This window comes from Arachis ipaensis, chromosome B8 (genome assembly GCF_059453495.1).
Source record: "Arachis ipaensis isolate K30076 ecotype BB chromosome B8, ASM5945349v1, whole genome shotgun sequence".
Lineage (NCBI taxonomy): Eukaryota > Viridiplantae > Streptophyta > Magnoliopsida > Fabales > Fabaceae > Arachis > Arachis ipaensis.
The window spans coordinates 123,308,422-123,319,833 of NC_142443.1; the positions used below are offsets into that span (position 1 = coordinate 123,308,422).

Consider the following 11,412-nt stretch of genomic DNA (forward strand, 5'->3'; position numbering starts at 1 on the left):
CTGAAATCATAGAAAAACACACAAACTCATAGTAAAGTCCAGAAATGTGAATTTTATTTAAAAACTAATAAAAATATACTAAAAACTAACTAAATCATACTAAAAACTATGTAAAAACAATGCCAAAAAGCATATAAATTATCCGTTCATCACAGCACCAAACTTAAATTGTTGCTTTTCCCCAAGAAACTGAAATCAAATAGGATAAAAAGAAGAGAATATACTATAAATTCCAAAATATCAATGAAACTTAGCTCCAATCAGATGAGCGGGACTAGTAGCTTTTTGCCTCTTGAATAGTTTTGGCATCTCACTTTATCCATTGAAGTTCAGAATGATTGGCATCTATAGGAACTTAGAATTTAGATAGTGTTATTGATTCTCCTAGTTTAGTATGTTGATTCTTGAACACAGCTACTTTATGAGTCTTGGCCGTGGCCCTAAGCAATTTGTTTTCCAGTATTACCACCGGATACATAAATGCCACAGACACATAACTGGGTGAACCTTTTCAGATTGTGACTCAGCTTTGCTAGAGTCCCCAATTAGAGGTGTCCAGGGTTCTTAAGCACACTCTGTTTTTTCTTTGGACCTCGACTTTAACCGCTCAGTCTCAAGTTTTAACTTGACACCTTTACGCCACAAGCACATAGTTAGGGACAGCTTGGTTTAGCCGCTTAGGCCAGGATTTGATTCCTTTAGGCCCTCCTATCTATTAATGCTCAAATCCTTGGATCCTTTTTACCCTATTTTTTTGGTTTTAAGGGCTATTGGCTTTTTTCTCTTGCCTTTTGGTTTAAAGAACTTTTGGCTTTTTCTGCTTGTTTTTTCTTTTTCTTTCTCTCTTTTTTTTCTTTTTTTTTTCGCCATTTTTCTTTTCTTTTTTTTTCTGCAAGCTTTTGTATTCACTACTTTTTCTTGCTTCAAGAATCAATTTTATGATTTTTCAGATCATCAAATAACATTTCTCCTTTTTCATTATTCTTCAAGAGCCAACAATTTTAACATTCATAAACAACAATATCAAAAGACATATGCACTGTTCAAGCATTCATTCAGAAAACAAAAAATATTGTCACCACGTCAAAATAATTAAACTAATTTCAAGGATGAATTCGAAATTCATGTACTTCTTGTTCTTTTGTAATTAAAGCATTTTTCATTTAAGAGAGGTGATGGATTCATAGGACATTCATAGCTTTAAGACATAGACACTTAAATACTAATGATCATATAGCAAAGACACAAATATAAATAAAACATAAGGCTCAAAAACCAAAAAACAGGAAAATAAGAACAAGGAGATTAAGGAACGGATCCACCTTAGTGAGGGTGGCGTCTTCTTCCTCTTGAAGAACCAATAGTGTTCTTGAGCTCCTCTATGTCTCTTCCTTGTCTTTGTTGTTCCTCCCTCATAGCTCTTTGATCTTCTCTAATCTCATGGAGAATAATGGAGTGCTCTTGGTGCTCCATCCTTAGTTGTCCCATGTTGGAGCTTAATTCTCCTAGGGAAGTGTTGATTTGCTCCCAATAGTTTTGTGGAGGGAAGTGTATCCCTTGAGGCATCTTAGGAATTTCATGGTGAGGAATTTTCTCATGCTCTTGTTGAGGTCCATGATCTCTTGTTTGCTCCATCCTTTTCTTAGTGATGGGCTTGTCCTCATCAATGAGGATATCTCCCTCTATGTCAATTTCAGCCGAATTGCAGAGGTGGCAAATGAGGTGAAGAAAGGCCAACCTTGCCAAAGTGGAGGACTTGTCAGCCACCTTGTAGAGTTCTTGAGGTATAATCTCATGAACTTCCACTTCCTCCCCAATAATGATACTGTGGATCATGATGGCCCGGTCTATAGTAACTTCAGACCGGTTGCTAGTAGGAATAATTGAGCGTTGAATGAACTCCAACCATCCTCTACCTACAGGCTTAAGGTCCAGTTTTCTCAATTGAACCGGCTTGCCTCTTGAGTCAACTTTTCATTGAGCTCCTTCCACTCATATGTCCGTGAGGACTTGGTCTAACCTTTGATCAAAGTTGACCCTTCTAGTGTAGGGGCGTGCGTTTTCTTGCATTATTGGCAAGTTGAACGCCAACCTTACATTCTCCAGACTAAAATCTAAGTATTTCCCCCGAATCATTGTAAGCCAATTCTTTGGATTCGGGTTCACACTTTGATCATGATTCCTAGTGATCTATGCGTTTGCATAGAACTCTTAAATCATTAAGATCCCAACTTGTTGAATGGGATTGGTGAGAACTTCCCAACCTCTTCTTCGGATCTCATGTCGAATCTCCGGATACTCATTCTTTTTGAGCTTGAAAGGAACCTCAGGGGTCACTTTCTTCTTGGCCACAACTTCATAGAAGTGGTCTTGATGGATCTTTGAGATGAATCTCTCCATCTCCCATGACTCAGAGGTGGAAGCAATTGCCTTCCCTTTTCACTTTTTTGAGGTTTCTCTGGCCTTAGGTGCCATTAATGGTTATAGAAAAATAAAAAGCAATGCTTTTACCACACCAAATTTAAAATGTTTGCTCGTCCTCGAGCAAAAGAAGAAAGAAAGAAGGAGAAGAAGAAGAAAAATGGAGGAGAGGGAGAGAGGTGTGTATTCGGCCAAGGGGAAGAAGAAAGGGTTGTGTTGTGTGAATATGAAGAAGGAATGAGGGGTTTATATAGGAGTGGGGGGGTTTAGGGTTCGGTCATGCGGTTGGGTTTGGGTGGGAAATGAATTTTAATTTTGGAGGTAGGTAGGGTTTATGGGGAAGAGGTATGGAGGTGATTGGTGAAGGGTAGGTGGGGAAGAGTGTTATGAAAAGGTGTGAGAGAGGTGGGGTAGGTGGGGATCCTGTGGGGTCCACAGATCCTGTGGGGGATCTTGTGGGTCCACAGATCCTGAGGGGTCAAGGACTTAGCATCCCTGCTCCAATTAGGCGTGCGAAATGCCCTTTGTATGCAATACTGGCGTTTAACGCCAGACTGCTGCCTGTTTTTGGCGTTAAACACCCAAATGTAGCCTATTTTTGGCGTTTAACGCCAAGTTGATGCTTGTTTCTGGCGTTAAAATACCAGCTTGGTGCTTGTTTCTAGCGTTAAACGCCAGACAGATGCTTGTTTCTGGCGTTTAAATGCCAAAATATTCTTCCTCCAGGGTGTGCTATTTTTAATGTTGTTTTTCATTCTATTTTTGATTTTCCAGTAGTTTTTGTGACTTCACATGATCATCAACCTAAAGAAAACATAAAATAGCAATAGAAAATAAATAGATATAATTAAATAACATTGGGTTGCCTCCCAACAAGTGCTTCTTTAATGTCAATAGCTTGACAGTGAGCTCTCATGGAGCCTCACAGATATTCAGAGCATTGTTGGGACCTCCCAACACCAAACTTAGAGTTTGAATATGGGGGTTCAACACCAAACTTAGAGTTTGGTTGTGGCCTCCCAACACCAAACTTAGAGTTTGACTGTGGGGGCTTTGGTTGACTCTGCAGTGAGAGAAGCTTTTCATGCTTCCTCTCCATGGTTACAGAAGGAGATCATTGAGTTTTAAACACAAGGTTGTTCGCATTTAGTTGAAGGACCAATTCTCCTCTGTCCACATCAATCACAGCTCTTGCTATGGCTAGGAAGGATCTTCCAAGGATGATGGATTCATCCTCATCCTTCCCAGTGTCTAGGATTATGAAATCAGCAGGGATGTAAAGGCCTTCAACCTTTACTAGCACGTCCTCTACTAGTCCATAAGCCTGTTTCATGGATTTGTCTGCCATCTCTAATGAGAATTTGGCAGCCTGTACCTCAAAGATTCCTAGGTTCTCCATTACAGAGAGTGGCATTAAGTTTATGCCTGACCCCAGATCGCACAGAGCCTTCTCAAAGGTCATGGTGCCTATGTTACAGGGAATTAGGAATTTACCAGGATCCTATTTCTTTTGAGGTAATTTCTGTCTATCCAATGCATTCAGTTCATTAGTGAGCAAGGGAGATTCATCTTCCCAAGTCTCATTACCAAATAATTTGGCATTCAGCTTCATGATTGCACCAAGGTATTTAGCAACTTACTCTTCAGTAATGTCTTCATCCTCTTCAGAGGATGAATACTCATCAGAGCTCATGAAGGGCAAAAGGAGGTTCAATAGAATCTCTATGGTCTCTAGATGAGCCTCAGATTCCTTTGGTTCCCCAAAGGAAAACTCCTTATAGGTCAATGGACGTCCCAGGAGGTCTTCCTCACTAGGATTCACGTCCTTCTCCTCCTCTCTGGGTTCGGCCACACCAAGTAAGGTAATGGCCTTGCACTCTCTTTTTGGATTCTCTTCTGTTTGCTTGGGAGAGTACTAGGAGGAGTTTCAGTGACCCTTTTACTCAGCTGGCCCACTTGTGCCTCCAGATTTCTAATGGAGGACCTTGTTTCATTCATAAAACTTAGAGTGGCCTTAGATAGATCAGAGACTATAATTGCTAGGCTAGATAGACTCTGCTCAGAATTCTCTATCTGTTGCTGAGTGGATGATGGAAAAGGCTTGCTATTGCTAAACCTGTTTCTTCCATCATTATTAAAGCCTTGTTGAAGTTTTTGTTGATCCTTCCATGAGAAATTTGGATGATTTCTCCATGAGGGATTATAGGTATTTCCATAGGGTTCCCCCATGTAATTCACCTCTGTTATTGCAGGGTTCTCAGGATCATAAGCTTCTTCTTCAGAAGATGCCTCTTGAGTACTGTTGGATGCAGCTTGCAATCCATTCAGACTCTGAGAAATCATATTGACTTACTGAGTCAATATTTTGTTCTGAGCCAATATGGTATTCAGCGTATCAATTTCAAGAACTCCCTTCCTCTGAGGCGTCCCATTACTCACAGAATTCCTTTCAGAAGTGTACATGAACTGGTTATTTGCAACCATGTCAATGAGTTCCTGAGCTTCTGCGGGCGTTTTCTTTAGGTGAATGGATCCACCTGCAGAATGGTCCAATGACATCTTAGATAATTCAGACAGACCATCATAGAATATATCCAGGATGGTCTATTCTGAAAGCATGTCAGAAGGATACTTTTTGGTCAGTTGCTTGTATCTCTCCCAAGCTTCATAGAGGGATTCACCTTCTTTCTACTTGAAGGTTTGAACATCCACTCTAAACTTGCTAAGCTTTTGAGAAGGAAAGAACTTGGCTAAGAAAGTCGTGACCAGCTTATCCCAAGAGTTCAGGCTATCTTTAGGTTGAGAGTCCAACCATATTCTAGCTCTGTCTCTTACAGCAAACGGGAAAAGCATAAGCCTGTAGACCTCGGGATCAACCCCATTGGTCTTAACAGTATCACAGATATACAAGAATTCAATTAAGAACTAAAAAGGATCTTCTGATGGAAGTCCATGAAACTTACAATTCTGTTGCATCAGAGAAACTAATTGAGGCTTTAGCTCAAAATTGTTTGCTCCAATGGCAGGGATTGAGATGCTTCTTCCATGAAAGTTGGAATTTGGTGCAGTGAAGTCACCAAGCATCTTCCTTGCATCTCCACCATTATTATTATTTTTGGCTATGTCTCCTTCTTTTTCAAAAATGTCAGTAAGATTTTCTCCAGAGAGTTGTGCTTTAGCTTCCCTTAGCTTCCTCTTCAGAGTCCTTTCAGGTTCAGGATCAGCTTCAACAAGAATGTTCTTATCCTTGTTCCTGCTCATATGAAAAAGAAGAGAACAGAAAATAATAGCAATCCTCTTTGCCACAGTAGAGAGGTTCCTTTACGTGAGTAGAAGAGAAGAAAAAGAATTCGAACACAGAAGGAAGGAGAGGGTTCAAATTTTTAAGAAGAAGAGAAGTGTTAGTAGATAAATAAATAATTAGAAGGAGATGAGAGAATTCGAAAATTAAATAAATTAAAAATAAAAATTAAAGTTAAAATTCGAAAATTTTAAGAAGAAAAACGAAATTAAATTAAATTAAAATTTAAAATAATTAGTTAATTAAAAAGGAATTTTGAAAAAAAAGGTTACTGATTTTCGAAAATTGGAGAGAGAAAAGTAGTTAGGAGTTTTGAAAAAGATATGATTGAAATAGAAAACTTTTTAAAATCAAACAAAAAGTCAAGTAGTTAATTGAAAAAGATTTGAAAATCAATTATTTGAAAAGATGGGAAGTTAGAAAGGATTTTGAAATTGATTTTGAAAAAGATATGATTGAAAATTTATTTTGAAAAAGATTTGAAAAAGAAATTTAAAAAGATTTGATTTTGAAAATTAAAGTTGATTACTTGACTAACAAGAAACAAAAAGATATGATTTTAAAATTTAAAGATTGAACCTTTCTTACTAGGCAAGTAACAAACTTAAAATTTTTGAATCAATCACATTAATTGTTAGCATTAATTTATGAAATAGAAATAAGAAAAATATTTTGAAAAATAAATTTTGAAAATTTTGAAATTATGAAAGAAAAAATGAAAAAGTTTTGATTTTTGAAAAAGATTTGAAAAAGATAGAATTTTTAAATTGAAAATTTGATTTGACTCATAAGAAACAATTAAATTTAAAAACTTTTTGACTAAATCAAACCAAATTTTCGAAAATTTATGAGAGAATAAGGGAAAGATATTTTTTTATTTTTGAATTTTTAATGAAAAAAGAGAAAAACAACCAAAAGACTCAAAACCTGAAAATTATGAATCAAAACACATGATGCATGCAAGAACACTTTGAATGTCAAGATGAACACCAAGAACTCTTTGAATGTCAAGATGAACACCAAGAAATTATTTTTGAAAATTTTTAAGAAAAGAAAGACATGCAAGACACCAAACATAGAAATTTTCAAACTTTAGACACTAACAAATTGAGAATACATATGAAAAACATGAAAAGATACAAAACAAGAAAAATTTAAAGATCAAACAAAGAAATTCATCAAGAACAACTTGAAGATCATGAAGAAGACATGCATGAGTTTTCGAAAATTTTAAGAAAAATTAAAAAGATGCAATTGACACCAAACTTAAGAATTGACACTATACTCAAACAAGAAACATCAAATTATTTTTTGTTTTTATGATTTTATTAAATTTATTTTTTGTAATTTTTTGAAAATTAATTGGAAAAAGAAAAATAAAGATTTCAAAATTTCTAGAGAATTCCAGGAATCATGCAATATTAGTCTAAAGCTCCTGTCCAGGAATTAGACATGGCTTACTAGCCAGCCAAGCTTTCAGTGAAAGCTCCGGTGTAAAACACTAGACATGGCCAATGGCCAGCCAAGCTTTAGCAGATCATTACATACAAAAGCTAAATTGCTTAGAAAGACAAAGAAGCTCTTCTCTAATGATAGTTGAATCCTCGGTCCAAAGGATTAGACATGGCTTAACAGCCAGCCAGGATTCAACATATCACCATGAAACTCTAGAATTCATTCTTAAAAATTCTGAAAAACATAGAATAATTAAAAAAAAATTCTAATTTTTTGAAAATTTTTCGAAAATAAAAAGAATAAAAACAAAAACTTAAAATTAAAATAAAATTACCTAATCTGAGCAACAAGATGAACCGTCAGTTGTCCAAACTCGAACAATCCCCGGCAACGGCGCCAAAAACTTGGTATGCAAAATCGTGATCGTTCATTCCTTGGTAACGGCGTCAAAAACTTCATGCGCACGTTCATAATTTTAGTTCTTTGTCACAACTTCGCACAGCTAACCAGCAAGTGCACTGGTTTGTCCAAGTAATAAACCTTACGTGAGTAAGGGTCGATCCCACGGAGATTGTCGGCTTGAAGCAAGCTATGGTCACCTTGTAAATCTCAGTCAGGCGGATTCAAATGGTTATAGAGTTTTAATAATTAAAATATAAATAAAACGTAAAATAAAGATAGAGATACTTATGTAATTCATTGGTGAGAATTTCAGATAAGCGTATAGAGATGCTTAGTTCCTTCTGAATCTCTGCTTTCCTACTGCTTTCATCCAATCCTTCATACTCCTTTCCATGGCAAGCTTTATGTAGGGCATCACCGTTGTCAATGGCTACATCCCGTCCTCTCAGTGAAAATGGTCCAAAATGCGCTGTCATCGCATGGCTAATCATCTGTCGGTTCTCGATCATGCTAGAATAGGATTCAGTAATCCTTTTGTGTCTGTCACTACGGCCAGTACTCGCAAGTTTGAAGCTCGTCACAGCTATCCCTTCCCAGATCCTACTCGGAATACCACAGACAAGGTTTAGACTTTCCGGATCTCAAGAATGGCTGCCAATAATTCTAGCCTATACCACGAAGACTCTGATCATAGATCAGGAGACTAAGAGATATGCATTCAAGCTTGTTTGCATGTAGAACGGAAGTGTTTGTTAGGCACGCGTTCATAAGTGAGAATGGTGATGAGCGTCACATAATCATCACATTCATCATGTTCTTGTGTGTGAATGAATATCTTAGAGAAGTAATAGGCTTGAATTGAATAGAAAAAAACAATAGTACTTTGCATTAATTCATGAGGAACAGCAGAGCTCCACACCTTAATCTATGGTGTGTAGAAACTCTACCATTGAAAATACATAAGAACAAGGTCTAGGCATGGCCGAATGGCCTGCCTCCCCAAATGGCATATGAATTCGAAAATAGGAAAAAGACCGATCCCTGATCAAGGATGATCAAAAGATTCCTAACACGATAGTAAAAAGTTCTATTTATACTAAACTAGTTACTAGGGTTACAGAAATAAGTAAATGATGCAGAAATCTACTTCCGGGCCCACTTGGTGTGTGCTTGGGCTGAGCATTGAAGATTTTACGTGTAGAGGTCTTCTTGGAGTTAAACTCCAGTTTGTAACCTGTTTCTGGCGTTTAACTCTGCTTTGCAACCTGTTTCTGGCGTTGAACTCTAGAATAGGGCAGAAAGCTGGCGTTGAACGCCAGTTTGTGTCATCTAAACTCGGGCAAAGCTGGAAAGCCCTGGATATCTACTTTTCAACGCAATTGAGAGCGCGCCATTTGGACTCCTGTAGCTCCAGAAAATCCACTTTGAGTGCAGGGAGGTCAGAATCCAACAGCATCTGCAGTCCTTTTTCAGCCTCTGAATTTGATTTTTGCTCAAGTCCCTCAATTTCAGCCAGAAATTATCTGAAATCACAGAAAAATACACAAACTCATAGTAAAGTCCAGAAATGTAAATTTTTATTTAAAAACTAATAAAAATATACTAAAAACTAACTAAATCATACTAAAAACTATGTAAAAACAATGCCAAAAAGCGTATAAATTATCTGCTCATCAATAGATAAGTAAAAATTGGGTTGCCTCCTAAGAAGCGCTTCTTTAATGTCAGTAGCTTGACAGTGGGCTCTCATAGAGCCTCACAGATACTCAGATCATGATGATGGCCTCCCAACACCAAACTTAGAGTTTGAATGTGGGGGTTCTGTTTGACTCTGTGTTGAGAGAAGCTTTTCATGCTTCTTCTCCATGTGTACAGAAAGAGATTCTTTAGCTTTAAACACGAGGTAGTCCTCATTCACTTGAAGGACTAACTCTCCTCTGTCAACATCAATCACAGCTTTTGCTGTGGCTAGGAAGGGTCTGCCAAGGATGATAGATTCATCCTTACTCTTCCTAGTGTCCAGGATTATGAAGTCAGCAGGGATGTAAAGGCCTTCAACCTTTACCAAGACATTCTCTACAAGTCCATAAGCCTGTTTTCTTGAATTGTCTGCCATCTCTAGTGAGATTCTTGTAGCTTGCACCTCAAGGATCCCTAGTTTCTCCATTACAGAGAGGGGCATGAGGTTTATACTTGACCCTAGGTCACACAGAGCCTTCTCAAAGGTCATGGTGCCTATGGTACATGGTATTAAGAATTTTCCAGGATCCGGTTTCTTCTGAGGTAATGTCTGCCTAATCAAGTTGTTCAGTTCATTGATGAGCAAGAGGGTTCATCCTCCCAAGTCTCATTACCAAATAACTAGGCATTCAGCTTCATGATTGCTCCCAGGTACTTAGCAACTTGCTCTTCAGTAATATCTTCATCCTCTTCAGAGGATGAATACTCATCAGAGCTCATGAATGGCAGAAGTAGGTTCAATGGAATCTCTATGGTCTCTGTATGAGCCTCAGATTCCCTTGGTTCCTCAAAGGGGAACTTCTTTTCGTTCAGAGGACATCCCATGAGATTTTTCTCACTGGGAATTACGTCCTCCTTACTCTCTCCAGGTTCGGTCATGTTAGTCATGGCTATGGCCTTGCACTCTCTCTTGGGATTTTCTTTTGTATTGCTTGGGAGGGTGCTAAGAGGAGTTTCAGTAATTCTCTTACTCAGCTGACCCACTTGTGCCTCCAAATTTCTAATAGGGGATCTTGTTTCAGTCATGAAACTGAGAATGGTCTTAGATAGATCAGAGACTACAGTTGCTAAGTCAGAGTGGCTCTGCTTAGAATTCTCTGTCTGTTGCTGAGGAGATGATGGAAAAGGTTTGCTATTGCTAAACCTATTTCTTCCACCATTATTGTTGTTGAAGCCTTGTTGAGGCTTCTGTTGGTCTTTCCATGAGAGATTTGGATGATTTCTCCATGAAGGATTATAGGTGTTTCTATAGGATTCTCCCATGTAATTCACCTCTTCCATTCCAGGGTTCTCAGGATCATAAGCTTCTTCTTCAGAGGAAGCCTCCTTAGTACTGCCTGATGCAGCTTGCATTCCAGACAGACTTTGAGAAATCTCATTGACTTGATGAGTCAATATTTTATTCTGAGCCAGTATGGCATTCAAAGTATCAATTTCCAGAACTCCTTTCTTCTGAGTTGTCCCATTGTTCACAGGATTTCTTTCAGAAATGTACATGAACTGGTTATTTGCAACCATTTCAATGAGTTCCTGGGCTTCTTCAGGTGTCTTCTTCAGATGAAGAGATCCACCAGCAGAGTTGTCCAATGACATCTTGGACAGTTCAAACAGACCATCATAGAATATGCATATGATGCTCCATTCTGAAAGCATGCCAGAAGGACACCTTCTGATCAACTGCTTGTATCTTTCCCAAGCTTCATAGAGGGATTCACCTTCCTTCTGTCTGAAGGTCTGGACTTCCACTCTAAGCTTACTCAATTTTTGAGGTGGAAAAAACTTTGCCAAGAAGGCATTGACCAGCTTTTCCCAAGAGTTCAGGCTTTCTTTAGGTTGTGAGTCCAACCATGTCCTAGCTTTGTCTCTTACAGCAAAGGGAAAAAGCATAAGTCTGTAGACCTCAGGATTAACCCCATTGGTCTTAACAGTGTCACATATTTGCAAGAATTCAGCTAAAAACTGATGAGGATCTTCCAATGGAAGTCCATGAAACTTGTAATTCTGCTGCATTAGAGAAACTAATTGAGGCTTAAGCTCAAAGTTGTTAGCTACAATTGCAGGAATTGAGATGCTTCTTCCACAGAAGTCAAAAG

General features: G+C 38.1%; 1 non-coding gene across 1 annotated transcript; it reads left to right on the top strand.

Moving 5' to 3' along the window:
* The first annotated feature begins 10,970 nt into the window (after positions 1–10,970).
* Positions 10,971–11,074, top strand: LOC148549702 (small nucleolar RNA R71). The gene has a single exon (XR_015897618.1). It is a non-coding gene; the product is annotated as a small nucleolar RNA R71 (small nucleolar RNA).
* Positions 11,075–11,412: the final 338 nt, after the last annotated feature.